Below are 20,517 nucleotides of genomic sequence, written 5' to 3'. Positions count from 1 at the left end.
GGAAAACAAGAACATGTATATCTGAGCATGGTAGAGGGAGGGTCTGAAATTCAGCCAGCGTAATCTAGCCTAGTTCATTGCTGGGCTGGAGGGCTTATTTAGTCCTGTTTTCGGCTTCTCTTTCCTGGTAAAAACCTCTCTTATTGGATGATAAAAATTCTTAAAAAAACAAAGAACCCCCCCCAAGACTCCCCAAAACAACAATGCCCCTCCCCCTGTCAGTGTTTTTTTTTCATGTGGGTTATTGAGCAAAGCCTGTCTTAAGCAGTCAGCAGCCACCTAGTTTACAGATAGAGAGTAATGATTTGAGAGATTATTGTGTTTTAATAATATCCAAACAGTAACACAAACCACATCAGAGATTTGACAATAGGACAACTCAAAGTTACATAGGTGCCTTAATTTTCTTTCTCAGAGAAGCTAAAGGTCAAGTCAATAAAAGGTTAAGCTGACTAGAATGAATTATTCTAATATTCTTCTTAACCTGTCACAAGATCAATAACTGGTGTCATCATCCATTTTCTATAACCAAAGACACTAACACTATTATTCTAATAAGAAAGGAAAAAAGTATATCAGCTTCCTGCCATTCCTATTTTATTAAATTTGGAAGTTTCAAACTCAGATCAGTAAAAGTAACAAAAAAACAATAAAATCAAAACCCAAACATCCTGTTTCTACATAGAAAAGAAATGACCATTTGACTGATGACATACTGAGAAGCTGTGGTACATTTTGCAGAGTTCAAAATACAGTGTGGAAATAAACTGTTTTTGCAATAAGTTTATCTTAGTGCTCTTTGCAGTTATGAAAGTCTGATACCTTTTTGTTTTCTTTAACTCCTGAGCACTTTCTCAGTTGGTAAAGCTTGGCATTTATTTTATTGTTTGAATTCATTACAGACTGTCAAAAGAAACAGTACGGACCTGATTCTCCCATTCTGCACATTTGCAGAGATGTAAAATTACAACATAAAAATGTGGATGTTAAGTGGTAGCACACTGTTTTTAGGAGGTGTTAATTCTTTCCCTTTCATTTTGCTTACTGTTTTTAAAAAATCCTCATTCTCCAGGCATGAATGAGCATGGTAGGTTCAAGTCAGCATGCAACCCAGCTAAGTGGTCACTCTCTCATGGAGACATCTGAGTTTTGCTTTCTGTATTGTTCACTTCGCCTCAGCTAAAGGTCACACAGAATTGGCCTGCCTGCACTTAAAAGGATTTGTCAGGGAGCTATATTGGCCAATCCTGCCAGGGAAGGCTGGATTTTATACTGCCAAAAGCTTTCTTTTGATATTGTAACTTAAAACAGTCCCTCAGATGGAACTGGGCCACCAACAAAATGGCAGAGTAGGTGTGTCTGTAGGAGATATATTAGCATAGTTGCATGACTTAGGCACGTAGCTTTTTGAAGTAGATGAAATAAGGGAACAAAGGATGAATTCATGTGATGCCACAAAATAAAAAACAGTTTTGGAAGGCTGAAGCTGAAATTCTAAAGTACAGGAAGGAATGGCATAAAAGCCTCAAATAAAGCACAGAAGCTCTGTAGAAGATCAAAATGCATCTCCAGTAAAATACTTTTGCTGTAGATGACATGATCTGTAGCATGAAATTTTGAAGAGGCAAATGTGAAATAGTGAAATATGAAAGATGGCAAATGCATTGTGGTGAATACAAAAATGTGACACAGAGATGCTCTCTGTACAATAAAACAAGGTCATACAGCGAAATTGCATAGATGAGCTAAGTCAGCCTTAGGAAAGCAATTCAAATTTGTTGCTACTACAATGTAATATTTTGTAGTCTGTATTGTTTTCTTACAGGCTTGACAAACATCAAGCCCTTTTCAGGCAGAAATTCCAACCTGACACCCAAACATTGAAAGAAAAACAAGAGGAGGAGGAGGAGGAGGAGAGTAGAGACAGCTTGGTGTGGCAGGCTTGTGGGTGATATACAGACTGTGACATAGCATCACTCTGCATCAGGAGCATGGCATATAGAATAGTGTTATCAAGAAGTTCTAGGATTTCATTTTCTGTTTGACAGATACTAAAGGATAGTAGAGCTGCGCAAAAGCTATTTACTCAAAAAAAAAAAAAAGGTTTTGAGATAGACAAAAAGTTTTGTAAAGTTCATTCAAATCTGGCTATTATTTTCAGTTCTCCACACAAAAAACAGTTTCATTCACAAATGTTCAAAACAGAGTATTTGATTTTCATTTCAAAATATTTGTTTCAAAACTTTCCTTAAAGTAGATTAAAAAGGCTAAAAGAATAAAACCTAAGTAGTTCTATACAAGCTAAAAGTGTTTCATTTTTTAGTCAACTAGAAATTACTTTGTTCTCTTTCTCTAAAGAAAAAAGAAAAATCTCTCCTAAGGAGTCCACAGGAACATGATCATTACCTCTGGTACACTGCTCTGTCTAGCTCCTCATACCTGGGCCTCTGTGTCCTAACTTCTCAAAAAGGTGAAAATTCACACTTTATTTCACAAATTTCAGTCTAATACCTGATGATTTTTTTCATTTCTCTGACTGGAACAAGAGACTTTTCACAGCAGTAGTTGTTGAGAAACCATAACCATTAGTCTTAATTGCTACTTCACATAGCTGCGCAAGCTAACTATGGAAAAAGCATTCAAATAAAAATTCTTACCTGAAGGGCCTAACACACCACTCGGAACAATGAAATATGTACTGTAATAGATTTACTGTAGCTGGTGTTTAGTATAGTATTTGATATAGAGATTCTGCCTTACAAACTTAATTCAAATTGGCTTGGATATGAGCAGAGTTATCTGGACAATAAATTGGCCGAAAAAATCTGTAAACAAAGGGTAGTGATAAACGCTACTGTATGAAGCTGGAAAACCATACAGTGTAGAGAGAGAGAGATTAATGTTCAGGACAGTCTCTTAATTTTCATCTATATGCAGAGGAGGGGCAGTAAATGCTTTTATATACACACACACACAAATACACACACATGCACATATATATATGAGAAATATATGGACTCACAAACACACATACCCACACACAATGCTGAACTGGGAGATTTTGTAAATCCCAGTGAAGTAACAGCAATATTACAATGGGATCCAAAGGCTGAAAACAGATAGTATATTAGGAAACTACAAGCTTATGTTAAATACTCACTAGTAGGAAACCTAGAATACAATGGTCCAGAAGGAAAAGCAGGGGTAACAGTAAACACTGTCTTAGATATAAATTTCTGGTGCTGCATGCCAGCAAAAAGTCCAGTACAGTTTGGGGGATGTATACGCTGAGGTTATATACAACACAGCAAAGCAGAGGAGAAAATCGGCCAAGCTGCTCCTGGAATATTACATTCAGTTCTGTGCTCCTCAGTATCTAATGCTGACAGATTGGTAGTAATTCAGAAAGCAGAAAAGAAACTGCTGCCTAATAGTAGTAATATCTAGGCCACAATTCCATTGAAGTCAATGACAGGCACCTACATACCTTTGAGGATCAGGCCCTCAATCTCATGTAGAAGGATTTGCTTATGAAGAAAGATTAAAAGGTTTAAATATGAACAGCTCAGCTAAGCTCTGACTAAAGGGAGACGTGATAACTGCCTATAAATATTTGAAGGGTATAAACATTAAGAAGGGCAATGAATTATTTAGATTGGTACAAGGGATATAACAAGGAGTAATGGGATGAAATTAAGAAAGTGAAAATTTAGGCTGCTCCCTGACAGCGAGGTATATTTCATTTGTGAAATAATTTACACTGAACATCATGAAAAACTTCTTCAGTGTGAGATGTATTAACCTGTTATAACCTCCAAACAGTAATGGCGGGAGTCCCATCTTTTGGGGGACTACTAAAATTAGATCAAACAAAGTATGAGAAAAGGAAGAAAAGACTAACTTGCACTGACTGGGAGACTCTCTGGATGACCTAATAAATCTACTTCCCTTCTTTAATTTCTGAGACCCCTGTTAGCTTTTTTATCCAAGAATGCCACAGCATTTCCAACAGAATCTTTGTTACCAGCTGAGAGAGAAAATACAATCTTGGGAAGTGGATAAAATTTACTTGAGAAGGAAGGCATCTTACTCACCTTTAAATACAACTGTTATCTGGAAAGTACAAGGGAGAAAACAATAACTGTCCTGAGAGGAACACACCAGCATTTGCAATCACCATTAGGACAGATTAACAGCTAAGGTAGCAGCGGGAGGTAGAGGGAAGGACTTAGTAGAAAATGAACTTGTAAATCAGAGAAATACCTTTTAGAAGGCCTCTGTGCCTCTATGGTTAGCATGCAAAATTTTGCAATTTCATCAGTTGGCCTGTGTCTGTTCAAGCATGACGCACCAGAAGTGAAACCCATCTAATTAGAGTGTGACCTTGCCCATTCACAGAATAATGCAGTGCTACGAAAAAGAGGCAGTGCACTACCCAAAGGAATTTCATTGCAACTGCAGAAAAAAAGCTTTAAAATCTAAATAAAGCTTGCTTTCATCTCTGCTAGTGGTGCCCAGCTAATACTGCAGCTTGCAAAGTTCCCATTTCCATTCTGGGTACTCTCCATGATGGATTTGCTATCACAGCATCACTATTCAAACTGTGGAAGGAATTCAGCATATAGGCTCTCAGGCAGGTAGAAATTTAATGTTAGGTTGCTTTAAAAAAGCAACAACAGCACAAGAAGGCTAAACATCTCAGCAACACATGGAGGGAAAGATATAAGGTGACTCTGGGTGGAAAGAGATGGGAAGAATATTTAGCTGTTTGAATTCCATTGTAGGCGAAAAATGGTTCCACTTTTAGATAATTTCACGACATTTTGTAGGCAATTAAAATGGAAGACAATAATATCATGCCAGGATATCTCAGGTGTTCGCCTCTTGAGAAATGGATCCCAAATGTTTTAGAGTGTTCTTCACAGACTTAATCTTGCACCGCACAAGTAGGATGTGAAAGTGATGGATCAGGATAGGGAACCAAGCAGAAACATGTCTCACACCATCACAAACTCTTAAGTTACCTCTTCCAAACCAAAAGGGAAATATGGACCTCAGGGCTTCTCTTGCATGTAAAGAGTCACATCTAACTCTCATTTTTATGCGTGTGTGTGTGTGTGTGTGTGTGTGTACTCAAGCTCATTTGAGCTGAAACACAACAGTGTAGCTTTCTTTACTGTGTGCTGCACAAGCACTTGTAGGATGAGGGCTTTGGAAACCCATGCTTCCTCCACAATTTTAATTGATTCTCTGAATTTAGCATTTTCAAGATAATAGGGAACAGGAAAGACTGGCATGAATTTCTAGCAAATGAAGTTGTCACGGTCAGGTTTTGTCCCATATTAGAGGCCAGCAGGAGAACTTAAACAACCCAGACACCATGCTGGAGCATTAGTACATTGCTAACTCAGGGTGCCACCTAGTAAGTCACTAATGTGCCTTTCTAAAATTTCTAACCAAGTATTGACCAGGCTAAATACTTTCCACTTTTTGATATCTGACAAGCACAAAAAACAACCTTATTACAGTTTTAGGACAATATCCAGTGTTCCAACCTAATTAATCCTGATTGGACCACTAGCAGCAGTCTGCCTTTCAACTGCACTCTCGTGCAAGGTAGCCATTAATTTGTTTGCACTTTTGCACTGTTACTCTCAGAAGACCTGTGGACCAAAGCTCTTTTTTAGAGGTTTTCTTTCATAGAATTGTAAGTAACGAGGGTGAGCGAGACATGACAAAAATGAACTCAGTAACATTTAGCTAAGAATATAAACTGCAGGAAGAAAAGCAAGTAAACCTACTGAGTATTTTCTCCTTATCATGGGTGCAGTTGGGTAGTTTTTAATTCATTCTACACTAAGAACTTACTTCCAGTGCTCTGAGACAGTATTTTTGTAATCAACATGTGCATTCAAATATCTGAATCAACTACACTTGTACGAGCAAATTTTGTCCTGATTCATATTCACGCAGTCTCAGAGAAGTCAATGAGCCAAATTCCACACTCAGTTGTACCAGAATTAATCCAGACTTAATTGGTCTCAATAGCTTTGCTCCAGAGCATAGAATGTGCCTTAACATGACTCGATAGCATATAAATCAGTGGGACATGTCTCCTGCAGTAAACAGTGAAACAGACACTTCTGATCAATGTTGTGATACTTTTGCAAGTTTGCTTTCTGACTCTAAAATTTGAGAGACCGCAAACAACAATGCTCAGCACATTTTCTTGATTTTCAACCTGTATTTTGTATTAAACAACATACAAACAACCACCATGTTGCAGGCCAGCCAGGAAGAACAGCTAATCCTTTATTCTAAACATAGACCCACAGAAAGTAGGGCTGAAAGGGACCTCAGGGTACCATCTAATCCACTCCCTGCTCCAAAACAGAATCACTCCTGGCAGATGTCTGTTTAACATGGACTAAGAAACCTCTCATAACTGAGATTATAAAACCTTTTTCTATGAAATCTATTTCAGTGTTTATCTGTCCTTTCTGCTAGAAATCACATAAGTCTAGATCCACAAAAGGATTTTATATTTAGAAGTGGGACTAAAGTGGGATTTAAAAGTCCAGAACTGAGATCCTCAGAACATCTGCCTTGCTGTAACCAGCCGCTGAGGCGCATCCCTTCTCCACATAAAAGTTCCCCAGATACCGAAGACCTACATCTGTTCATACACAGGAACACCTCCTTGCTGACAAGGCTGAGCCACTCAGCATCCAATTCATGCTTATGCCATGTGAGAGTCTATCAACAGGGAAGATGGATGGAGAATTACCTAGAGGGACTCCATTAGAGCACATACTCCAACAACACTATCAGACCAGTCTTTGCAAACCTACAGCATCTTCTGCCACCTTCCTTCAAAATGCAAAGGACAGAAAACAAAGGAGGAAAAGGTATGGCACTCAGGCATCCCCTTTCTCTCTACTTCAGTCAGTAGCTGAAGCACCTCTAACCAGGATGTGGGAGAGGCATCTTCCATTTCCTTCTTCCAGTTAAAAAAGCTGCTGAACCCCAATGGTTGTCCTGCTTCCGTTTAACAATCTGGACAATGAGCATAACAGAAGTTATCCAAAATCCCATACCTTAGCTAAGTGCAGAATCACTGATAAAAAGCCTTTTTCCAAGACCACTACAGAGACTTTGTGAGTCACATGAGTCCCAGAAGTTGCCATTTAGGAGCCCTGGTGTCAGGGAAGCAGAGGCCTTGTCCCATCTCACTTTTGTGACCTGCAATGATATTCATGGATAAGAGTGGTCACTCTTTGATAGAAGGAGCACTTTGGGAGAGAAGAGCTCTCCTCTGAGGCACAAATTTTAAGGTACTACCTGCAAATTAGAGCGGTGCAGAATAACCCATAGTCTAGGAATTAGGACACTCTTAAGAGAACAAGACGTGACTTCAAGACCCTCAAGCACAGAACTTGTTCTTCCCCACCCATGCTGAATAAATGATCTTGTCTTCAAGTACAGAGTGAAGGACCAACCCCACACCCCTTTCTGCTTCTGTAGAGGTTTTTGTTGTTATTTTTAAAGAATTGACACTTGCACCTTTTTTTGTTTTTCCTTTAGAGGGGACAGGCACTTACTTTCAGGACAGATTCTAGGTAGTGAATTCTAAAAAGGATAAAGAGGTTCCCTGAAAGCAAGAGAGAGCAACTTGAATTTTTATCCCACCTCCCAAAGTTGTGTAAAACAATGCTGTCTCCAGTGGACCGCCTCCAACCAAACTCTACTGGGCGATCTGAGGTAGCTTGATGATAGTTGGCTGATTCAAGACTAACATCAAACCAGTCTGAAGACTAGCAGGTTTTGTCAGTCCCCATTTCTGAGACATCTGACTTTCCCGATGCATTGCATAGCATAGCTGGATGTCTCTTTTAAGGCTGCAGATTCCACTGCAGTAGCCACACACCTGAAAAGTAGGTGCGCCCGCACTCAGAGCTGTGGCAGCTTTCTCATTCTGTGCAGTATCCAAGTCTTTGTGCTGTACATTATGTGGTAAAAATTTCAGAAATAAAACTTGACCGTGAAAATCTCCAGACTTCTACACTTAACAATTATTAATCAGCAGACTGATTGCAAAACTGAAAGAAAATGCTAATGTCTTAAAAAACACATGCTCCAGGAACTCATGACTTGAGTGTCTTTGTATACAAAAATAATACCTAGCTACTCCCATAAGGTATTACTGGGAATGTTTTAACAGTGATAAAGACAGACATAGAACTATTATCAGCATTAAAGACCTTAGCACCATGTGAGGAATTGGGAGTATAAAGGCAAAATTCGTAACAGGTGCATAATAGGCACTTGTGCAAAATGTTATGGACCTTTTATCGCATCCAGAGACAATGCATTTAACAACTATATACAGAATGTGGATAACTGCAGGTTTCACAGACAGTCCACTATGTGCACTGTTTACATGTTCACCTTCCTAAAAAGTATGCATCGATCTAGTTTTCAGTTGCACACACAAATAAAACCATGCCCTCCTCCTGTTTTTTAGAGACCAGACAAAAAAACATATTTTTCTAAAATACATTTTTGTTGATTTCAGACTCTGTAACTTTTCTCCCAGCATTATAAAATATCAGATACATGGGTAGCTTGCTTCAACTGGATAGTAATTTTTAAATCAATGCCGAAATATATCTTTTAATTTACTTCCTGTTAATTTACAAGATTATAATATGTGACTTTGCAACATCAGTCCATCACTAACATTGCAAAAACAGCAGTTGATCAGTTCAGACAGTTAACAACATCCAAGCAAACAAACAAAATATTCCTCTGGTTTCCCAGCTGCTCTGAGAAAAATTGCCAGTGCTGTATGGCACTGACAGGTTGGATATGGAGAGCACTGGGAAGGAAATACGAGCTTTTGTTTTTGGCCTAGTGGAAAAAAAAAAAAACACTTTGCTATCTTGACACAATGTGATAAAAATAGGATCAGTGAATAAAGCTCACAAATGACCTTAGTTTCAAAAATTGAACTGAAATAGTAAGCTTTTCTTTTCCTTTTCCTTTTCTTTCTTTTTCTTTTTTTTTTTTTTTTTTTTTTTTGCATTTAATACTTGAGTCAGTCAGTGGGCAGCAAGTAATGTATGTTGAGACCACAGGATGTATTTCCTTCCTTCTTACTCACTGTGCTTTTAGTTACAGGGATGCACTGACTTGGCAGAATCTCTGCAGCAACTAAATGATGAATGAAAATCAACTGAAAAAAAACCCTGTCCATTGCAAGGTGCCACCACTGATATGGCTGGCTGGGTGCCTGTGTGCCCAGCACTGTACTGGGCTCAGGCTCAGTTAAGGAAGTCAAAAAAGAAAGTCACCTTCCCCATCCAGAAACTTTCATCTATCCACAAAAAAAAAAAAAAAAAAAAAAAAAACCTTTTTTTTCCCCTCATTCTCTCATAAAGCTTTTAAGGTGATGCTCTGACAGGTTTTGGAACCTCCCAGATCTTCAGCATTGCTGTCTTCTGGGAAGGAGACAGCAGGGAACTGCATGCTTCCTACCACCACCCGACCCTGGCAACAGCTGGAGGCAGCTGCCCAGCTGCCAATGCGAGGGACAAATCCTAGAAATGCACCAGACCCACAGAAGTGCCTCATCCCTGGGAAAACAAGCCCTCAGGAGCTACGCTGGTCCCGCGGTGGGGAAAGCTGACAAGCAGTCACAACTCAGCTTCTATTTTCGGCTCTGCACAGAGTCACGGAGAGGAGTTACTCAGCGAACGCCCCCGGCTCTGCCCTCTTTCCTCACCTCTGTGGCAAATAAAAGCAATTGCTAATTACCTACAAAAGATAGCATGAGACAGAAAAGTTGAAAAACACCTTTAAAACACAGACTTAAAAGAAAGGGCAAGCTATTAACAACACAGGTTGAAGATCCATGTAGCAAATTAGACAATTATACATCTTTCCTGGACAATTGCTACCAATTTCTGTGGAATCTAAATTTTCCAATTAAAAACAAACCAACAAAAAACATTTCTGCCTTCACCATTAGCAAGAAAACCATCCTGGCATAAGAAGCATTCCTATTTTCCAGAGTTTATGGAGGGAAGCTCCAGGACTTCTGATGCTGTTCAGGGATTTCTCAAGCTACTGAACGGAAAATGCTCAGACTTTTGCCACTTGCCACCAGTATTTTCCGGAACTCCAAAGAACAGTGAAACAACAAGGTTCAAACAATGTTTGCACTGATGCTTGAGAAAGCTCCCTGCATGGAGGCTCAGCAGGAGGAAGGAACACTGAACACATGTGGATAACAGTAAGAGACACGAAAACTGAGGGAGAAGGTAAAAATGCAGTCAGCCACATCACATCAGAAGTTGCTGATAGGGCAAGAGCTGCCAATTACTTGCACCCATCCTCACAGCAGCAGAGGGCTTTGAAGAAAATGGGTGAGGAGACAGGAAAACACTCTGTGTGTATAATTCAATGTAGGAAATCAGGGGTGACTTCACCCAGTCAAGGCAGGAGCATAATATATAGCAGCAAGAAGCTCATCTCCATCATAAAGTCCTCAGAGTCCTTCTTTCCCTGAAGCTTGTAGTGAAAGTACTGATGACTCATCTAAACACAGCTATTGAATAGTGGCAGCACCAGTCTTTCCTATTGGTCTACAAATAGTAAAAGCCTGGCAAGTTTCCAAGACAAGAGAGTTAAGAGTCAGTGGTTTAGCAAAGGAAAGGGGAATTTGGAAAAAAAAGTGCAGAAAGGAGGAACACAAAATGTACAAGAGGAAACAGCAGACACAACATAGGGGGAAGAGAAAAAAAAATACAGAGGGTCAAAGACGGGGTGGGAGGCAGAGTAAGTCCAGAAAATAATTAAGGTAAAAGTGAGGGAACAACATTAGGATTAGGAAACCCATAACTGTACCTACTGGAAAAGAATAAAGAAAATGGAGACATGCCAAGAAAATTAAAGGCTTTAAAAACCAACTGAAAAAGTAGGGCCTGGCAAGCTACACTTATCAAACGTTAGGCAAATCCTACCAGTATTAGACAAATTTATTCAAATACTGCTGCCAGAGCTGGCCAAATACTCTCCAGCAAATGTATTGTCCAACAAATATCAGGCAAATCCACTGAATCCAATTATTATTTTTCCAATTATTTCACCAATACCAAAAGTAAGTTGTATTTTTCTTAAATTTGTTACTGGAATGAGTGATATTTATGGCAAGGACAGTTTTTCCCAGTGTAGCTGGTATACATATGGGCCCTATCAACAGGAGTAAGAACAGGAGACTGGCAGCACTAAAATTAACTACTATATCCAGCAAATAATACACAACCTATTATTTCTTTGTGTTATGGAAGCATAGGTAATTTTCCTCTAGTGTAGTAGGATTATTTCTTTGCCTGATAAGTGTCAACTTTTGAAGCCCATATTATCATAATTAAACTCCTTTGGTGCCAAGTTCAAAGTTGCAGTCAGTTACCAGCAGGTAATTTACCACTTATCTGTTTAAATGCACCAGTGCTTTGTCAGATTAGCCTTGTCCCTGTTATTGGAAGATCATGTGATGAGGTAATTTTCATCCCAGTACTTATTCAAATCAATTTTCATCACTCTCAAAAGGCAACATCTTCTCTCCCTCATATAATGTCTTTCCTCCCAAAGTATATTACGAATTAAGTACTATATTACAAACTGAAAAGCTACATTGAAAGAAAATTTAGGTACAAAGTTAAACAATCAAAAGTTGGGAAAAAAATTACATTTACTCCTGTACAGACAACCTTAATTCAGTTCCCTTGTGTATATACATTATGATACCATCTTTAATAACACAATTGCATAGAAAGTTTGCATGTGACCCTTCCTTCAGTCAGTGCACAAGCTGGATGGTGCTCTGGGATTGAATTAGCTATTTAATATTTCTTTTTATCCTCATCATTCAATGTGTAGTCTCACCTTATTTACTGCATAACATCCATTCCCTGCCCTGAATACCTAATTATTAATTTCCTCATGGGCTTTTCTATGGCACTCATCACCACAGTATCTGATGTTTCACAAATATTAATGAATTTATCTACCAGCCCTGTGAGAGAAGCTAATAATACCTTACTCTACAGAAGGGGAAATGGGAGCAAAGACCATGGGAATTGCCTGCAACCACAGAGCAAAGTCAGGAGCAAAGCCAAATTTCAAACTGCCGCTCCACCACCTCCCAACGCCTGCACTCACCCTGCAGACCGCATTGCCTTGTTAGCGGCAGTGCCAGGCACGCACAGATCCCATTTACCTCACTTACAGCCACCCGTGCTTGGCATATACTTAGGTCAGGCACCGCTGACTTTGGCCGCTCTTGGGCCAGGCCCTGACAAAGGCGCGTGCCACCCATCTATCAAACCCACCCCCTGCACCACTTGGCACATCTTCGACTGCCTCACTAAAAAGCATCAGCCTGACTCCAGCTTTCTTATTGCATTGCATCAGGTGGAATCACAGTCTGAAACCACTGAGGGGAAAACTGGGAGAGCAATCTATCATGGCAATAAATCCCAGGGGCCTTCCACTTGTGACAGGGGCTCACTGAAATGGCTGATTCTGGATCCAGATCTGCAATGCCTCCTGCTACCACTAATGAAAGTCACTATGCTAATTCTCCACCTGCTGCCTGACAGAATTAGAAATGGATTCCCATAGTTTCTTTACAACTGGTAACTCCAGACAAATACAACTGGGGGCAAGGAGAGAGAAAGTGCATCTACATATATTTGAGGAACCAAGGAAGTGGGTGGGGAAAGCTTCAATTTATATGCATAAATTGACAGTTGAAGTTATTTTCGCTGTTGGTTATGTCTATTTTTCTAATCAGAAAGCTGGTGTTAGACAATTCCTATAACCAATCCAACATTCTAGGCCAAAGATTTTTTTCCTCAAAACACTATCATGAAGTCCTACAGAAGATACTTATGCAAAATGATAGATCTCAGTGCACACGTAGTCCTGACTCTGAGCAGTCTGGGCCCATTTTAAACCTTGTGGGATGAGTTGTCAACCTAAAACTCTTCTGCCTTCTGTACTTTAGCATCATGAAGCAACACTAAAGTAAGTTCAACTATCCAGATGAGGGCTTTGAAGTGGCACAAAAACATTTATCTGCCATTCAGAGAGTGTTTGTTTTTCAGGGAAAAAGGAGAGAAGCTTGGATACGTGTTGCTCTAGTGACCTTGCCAGCTGCCAGCCACCAAGGTGGCTTTTCACAGACAGGGGACAATTTGTCCAAATGACAGATTTGGTATTCCTGATGACCTCAGATGTGTCCTAGTGATCAGAGCATCATAAACTGATCAAAAAGGCTGTCTTGACTCTTGCACCAAGCACACACAGATACCCTTGCACACTTAGAGTCTATATACTCACTTCATAAAAGCGATACATTATACACAGTAAAGATCACTGAAAAAACATAAACATATATATATATATATATGTATACAGAAGCAAAGCCATAGTTTTCTTTCTCAAGCAAAAGCCTAGCCGATTTCTACACTCTCAAGTTTACTGACTCACACAGGGCAGAATGAAATCTTGAGAATTAGTTCCTCTGATAAACAGGTCAGCTTTTCATCAATCTGACATGAAGTGCAATCACTGCTCTAAAAAGCCAAAGTGTTCTGTGATGGAGAGAGAGGAGGAGGAGATACATCACCCAAGCAGTGATGGCTAGAGACATTTTTCCAGCAGAGACCCCGAGAAGCTATTACTTCTTCACAGGATGTTGTGAAAAGCACTGCTTTCAGAAACCACACAGAAGCCTCCACGGTATTTTTCTCCACCCCAGGGAAACTATGTGTGTGCATAACCATGTCCTTTCTTGTACAAGCGTGCCCATAAGGCACACTGCCAGCATTACTAGTTGGCCTCCTTCCCCATGTGCCCAAACAAATGCAGGATAGCTGCTCTCCCACGGCAGCACAGATGGGAGGGTCACTCAGCAACTCAGCACCTGGGCAGGAAGGCCAAATTCAGCTTAGAAACACGTGCTGTATCTCCAGCCTTGGACTGGAGAGGAAATCCTATGGCAGCAGGGCTGGCCTTCAAGATGGATCCAAAGCACATGGCAGTCAGCACCAAGACTTGCAGCAGCATCAGTGGGCACTGCCTCAGCTGCCCAAGGCCTGACCTTAGGGTCCCTTGTCCCTTTAACTCACAGCAGTATATATATAATTTTTTTAAGGCAATGTCAGCTGTGCACTTTTAGAGTCCTAACTCCTTTGTCTCCTCTAGGAATATGTTTTGCACTGAAACAGTCTGGGTAATTAGACTGTTTTTTCCCCAGTGAGGTATTATGTTTCTCTCTCACTTTCCCTCTCATCTCTACCTACTGGATTTAATGTATTTCCAGGTCAGTTCTCACACAGCTCTAACACTTTTTACTCCACTTGTTTAGGAAATTCAGCAAATACTACTCAGCCAGTTTGCTCACACAGCTTTATAGCTTACTGTGGTCATTCATTCTCAGCTGAACTGCGCATTCAAGATAAACACAAGGTAGGTGCTCTGCTTTAAAGCCCAGAATCACTTACAAAACCCACCAGACCTGCTAGACTGTCTTTTCAAATCAAGTCTCTACAGCAGGGCTCCACTGGCAGTGCTGCCTCCTTCTCTACGCCCTTTTCCAGGGCTGCAGGTATCCTTCTGGGACCAGGATTTTTTGTTGTTGTTGAGGCAAAACAATAGCAACACCTGTATTAAATATTTTGTTTTAAATGTCCCTTCTGGTTGCCAAAAACATAGTCAGTGGCCCACCCCATGCACTTCCCCCATCCCCACTCTCTCAGCTGATGAGGCACAGGGCACTCAGCTCCTCTCCTACCCACAAAGATGATGCTGGTGGCTCCAGTGTCCCTCCTCACTACCTCGGGGCAGGGCACACAGTCTCCCTTTCCCTCCCCCTCAGAGACAAGATACCAGGCAGGCAGCCTCCTTTGAACTTTCCCACCTCCATGGCCTGCTGGAGACACCAGTTCCTCTTTGCTATGTCTGTAAGAAAGCTTTGTGTTTCTTGAACTTCCTCACACCCGAGAAGTGGACACAGCCACAAAAAAAAAAAAAAAAAAAAAAAAATCACTTGCTAACCACACAGCTTTGTCCAGGGAGGAGAAAACAATATCAGTTACAGATGACCCAAGCACATCATCTGTCAGATTTCATTACCCTGAAATGCTATATCAAATTGTTAGTTGGAATTTCATTTTGCTTTTTCTTACAGACCAGAAAAAAACTTTGTTAGCAACTGTCCCTTTAAAAATTTTGGACTTTTTTCATTGCAGAAAACAGGGAACTATTGTTCTCCTTGGAAAGTTTCTAATTAAATTTTGGGTTTCCCTCTCTTTGCCTTTCCAAAGTACCATGAATTATAAATAACTGACTAGTCTTTCACCATCTCTAATGCACAAACTCTAATACATTTTTTCTGTTTTTTCCAGCTTTCCTGTCAGAGGAACTTTTTGTATTTAGGTTGGGAGGAGACAGGAGGTGAATAACTGCTCAAGAAATCTGATGAAATCCCAAGGCTGGAAAAGCTGTGTCCCTTACCTACCGGATGTACATTATGAAGGCAGCTGCAATGCAATCAAAGTCCACGACTCAGTATGGGCTCCTTCAAATGACTTTCCCCACGATGTGGTGTAGTTTCTTTGAGTACAAGGTAATGCAGTGTTCATGCTAGCTTAGTCCTGGGCCTCTCTGAAGCAGATACTGTCAATCATTTCAGGCTGTGTTGAATTGAATATTACATTTTCAATATGGTGTTTACAGTTTTCCAGTGAAGGTTAAGCTGAGACTACCAACGCATTTTACTGAGTAGTACATGAGATTCCCCTTGAACTAGGCTGTGGATATGAAAGGGGTGGCTAACAACACTCTGCTCATTAAAAATCTATTTCTGTATTGTACTAAGCATCCCTGTCTCCAGTGATTGTAATTAAAGGGCTTAGCCTCTTATTAAAAAAAAAAAAGAAAAAAAGAAAAGGTACAACACTGTCAGGATTTGGATCCTGAAACTACTGTTCCCTCTATGAGAAATCACACTAGCACATGCTGGAAGGAGGTTGTTGCATAGATCATGTGCTTTCCCAGTGCTACATCACCCCCCTATCGGAGCGATGTGCTCAGGTTAGGTAAATGAGCTACTGCATTTAACACTGGTCTCAAACTGGGAAGAATCAATTGGGTGCAAGCATATATTGACAGAAATGACCTATCAGTGGGTGTTCAGTGTGGAAAAACACTCGTAACTGCAGATGGCTCATCCAACAGCTCTTCAGTTTGTAATGCTGAATTAGAGATCTCATGAGAACAGTTTTGCTCATGGTATTTCAGCACCTCCACACTTGATTATGAGCCAAATGTGAAAGGAAGAATAACGAGTCACTTGGCCAGAGGGCCCTGGCCATCCTGCCCACTCCAGCGTTTCTGCTGGCCTCTGCCCTGAGCTGCCCCCACGGCCTCCTGCCAGCCTCTGCCCCGACGCCACGCCACTCCATACTGTCTCCTACGAACTCGTATCTGAGGCATTCACCTTCTCCCATGTCCTCCATTCACCCTTGATGGTAGGAGAGCGGGTTGCACCCTCCTTCCCAATACCAGCGTCCCAAAACTCCCTGTCCACACATTGGATGCTCTCCACACTCCCACTGCTGGCATTTTCCTATGCCCCAGGACAGGGCTCCCATGTGCTCTTGTCACCCAAAACCAAGGACTTGGAATCTGCCATTTTGGGGGAATATGATTTTCTATCTTCTGCATCCCCGGTTCCCTTTCTCCTCACGCGATTCCTCTCCTGCCACCTGGCCCAACCTGTCCTATATACCAGCTTCTCCTGCCCACAGTGCCCCAGGCCTCCCCTCTCCGCTGCCACCCTGGGAGCAGTCACTTGGAGAACGCCTGCATGTGACAAAGCGGAGACAGTGCTGGGCTGGAAGGCCGCACACACAACACATCTTAAGAATTGTTTATAAGAGAGTTATAACAGCTATAATAGTTGCACATTGTCAACCCTTGGATCTCCCTCAGAGACTGGACCTAAAGCTGGAAATTTGGCAAGTATTGTTACTCTCATTTAATGGATGGCAAAACTAAGTTACAATTTGCCACAGTTTGAGTGGTTTTAAAAGAGCCAGAAAAACGCAACCCAGATTTCTTTAATTCCACAGTTTCTGTTTTCCTTTCCCTTCTTATAAACACCAGTTCGTCCCTAGATAAGATGTGGACTTTGGCATAGAAGCGAACGCACTGTTAGAAAAATCTGAGAAGAGCTGCAGTTCCCTCTGTGTCCACTCCTGCCCTGTCAACACCCCAGAGGCCAGGGGTTTCCTACCCTCACACATGCTGGTAAATTAGTTCATTCAAGCACTTCTTATTTTGCTTTAGGTAAAAGTCAGCCAGGTTAACTCAGATCCCCAGCCTAAAACTCTATAAGCTAACTGGTTGTTTTACTTGAAGCTGATTCAGGCACTGTTCACTCAAACTGCCCTGTGATAGCTAGGGGCGAAGACCTCTTGCATCATCCCCACAAGGTGATCCTAGAAGGGAAAACCCTCCTACAGCCAAAGACCCCAAGCTATCTTTTTGGTGCTGCCCACTTTGTAAACTGAGCAACTTTTGTTGCTACTGGACTTAGTGAAAATAACAACCATCTAGCACCAAATACCAGCCTCTGAGTTTACCTGATCTCTAATTCACTCTACAGGGTTTTACCTCTATATGCTCTGCCCCTCTTCTTCTGTCCTCTCTCTGCCAAGATTTATTGGGGGACAGTAGCACAACTGTCCCCACAGCATATCTGCCCCCAGCCATGGGAAAGATGCAGCAACTTCTGACTCTTCTGTTGAAGATCTGCTGTTTGTACACTTTGCTCTTCTATTCAGCCCATTGACTTACCTCCCTTATCTTCGATCTATAATTAGCAGAGATTAAGAGAGCTGATTGAACTGACTTTTTTTTTTAAAAAAGGAAATAAACAAAAAGGATCAGGGATGAGTTGAAGGGTAGGGGAAAATATTAAAGAATTGGCGTGGTCTCCCTCTAGAGAAGGTCATCCTGAAGAGGGGAAAGAGCAGAATCAATGACTTTTGGCTCATCAGTTATGGGAGTCAATCCATCAGGCAAACTGATGGCAGTCAGTCAGGCTCTCACAGACACCACCTGTCCTTGCCAGCAAAATGTCACATTTCTGAATTCATTTACACAGAAAGATAGCACTCCCCCCTGGGGCAGCATTTAACAATTTCACAGCTGTGAGAGCAACCTACGGAACAGGGAGAGAAAAGGCAGCTCTTCTCCTCCACCAGCTGAGGCAATCCACATTTCAAAAGAACAGAGGTATGGAGAACATCCAATATCACAATTTTTTTTTTTGAGCGTTTGCTTTTTTGAGCTGGGATTGCTAAATCGAGATAGCTCCACAGAGGGAGTTCCCATTTTTATGTCACTAGTGATGGCAAAATATTACACCTGCATTGCTCTCACCTCAGGGTTTAACTTCACCAGCCACATCAAATCTGTCATGGATAAGGAGGACAGTGTTGGCCTCAACTAACTACATCAAAGTAAAATTTTACACCATATTGACTAGAATTCTAGGTGTCTTTATTACAGAAAAGCCTTGTCATGAGAGGGCTGATCCCCTACAATTTTTTCAGGGAGTGCATCTTTAGTGATTGTCATTCATCGCCAGACATAGCAGTGACAGACTTCCCCAAAGTTCTCCACTAGTCCACACCTATATGAGTGCAGTGTCACCAGGAGCTCCAGAAGTAGCATGAAACGGCACAGAAATATTTTCAGGAACTTAATTTTAGAAGTTTTCAACCGGCGGTGCAAGCTGGAGTAAGGTCTGGGAGAGCAAACACTCTAGTTGCATGCTGGACTTTGAGTGTGTCTATTTAGGCATATATTAGATCATTATAGACAGTTTGTGAGTTTATGAAGATGACAGGCTGGTGTGGGAGGCTTCTGCCCTCCTTGAATTGCAATGTATCTATGAAATACATGTTTAAAAAGAAGTTCATGCTGAAGTTTCGATTTAGCAGAGCTCTTGGACCAGATTCTCAAAATACTTCACATTTTTCTGTTTCTTTAAAAGTATAGTTCTATCATTTGAGCCCCTCCGACATCCTCAGAAATCATCATTTACTGACTGACTAACATTATAAGTTGTCTAGTCACAGTGGCACCCAAGTTCATGGGCATGTATTAGGCTGATATCATTGACCCACCTCTTTGTCAACTCCCAAACACTGGAGGTTATTGCCAGGGGAAAAGGATTTAAGCAAAAATACTTTGCACTGAAGCTTTTGAAGTAGTCACATGCACTCCTTCTGTTGGCTTTGTAGGGTGCCCAGCAAGGGATAGATGAACTGGTGGGAGTGTTAACACCCAAAATGGTCCCAGTTAGCTGTGTCTGAATTGGTCCAATTGGTGCAGCACTCTGCTAGCTGTAGATGGGCATCCTGATGGGCTGTTTAATGTTCTAGCCCCAAAGTCCCTCAAGCAGGATTGTTAAACTGGGCAGGGGAGCCCACCCACAGAAAAGCTCCAGGATCACCTGCAGGATCAGATACATCCCCGGTAAGAGACACCTGGCTGAATGGGATGTGGTGCGACCACTCACTCTGGAGTCATATCCGCATGTCCACTCATGTCTACATTCAGGATACGAGCACACACAGCAGGGCTGCATTAGCAGGGTGTGTTCTCAAAGGTGTGTAGTTTGTCATGAAACCAAATGTTGAACCCTCAAATTCTTATTTTGATATTTTTTTTTAGCCATAAGAAAATTCTCATTTGATCACAAGCTCTAACCTTATCTCCTTATCTCAGTATCCTCATTTCAGAAATTCAGACAAAAACATACAGACATCTCAGGGCGTTGCAAGCATTTTAATGCTTTGGAAGAAGCCCTTTGATGACAAATACTGTTAACTGCCTTCACAAAAGTAGATAAGCAAACAAATTGCCACACAATTTATAATGGAGGCAGTGCTTAGTAGGTTCTCCATATTCCTCATCCCTCAGACTTAAATTGTTAATCTACTTATATGGTGTTTCAGGTTTTTTTAAAAACAAAAAGCTTCTTTAAAATAAATATATATTAATTTGGAATGCACAGTCACTGTATACATTAATCCAGTTGGTGGAATAATTGTAAGATACTTTGTCTTAATTATAGCACCATGATACAGTGCAGTTAAATATCCATATAATTTTATATTGTTGCCCTGAAGGCCCTTACTTGGAATCAACCTTTCCTTTTCTTTTCTTATTTTTTAAGCAAGACTTAATTTGTAAGTGTTAAGGAAGCAGGGAAAATTACTTCACCCTAGCTCCTTTATATTTTTTCTTCCACTTTTATTCTCACTTTTGAAGATTAATATAAATGAATATAGAAAAGTATCTTTCTAGTTAATTATACTTTAGAGAACTTTATTCTCTTCTCCCTCCCCCAAATTCTATTTTAAGGCCCAG

The sequence above is a fragment of the Apteryx mantelli genome, chromosome 3, assembly GCF_036417845.1.
Source record: "Apteryx mantelli isolate bAptMan1 chromosome 3, bAptMan1.hap1, whole genome shotgun sequence".
In the NCBI taxonomy this organism is placed as follows: Eukaryota; Metazoa; Chordata; class Aves; order Apterygiformes; family Apterygidae; genus Apteryx; species Apteryx mantelli.
Note: the sequence above shows the minus strand (reverse complement) of the source record.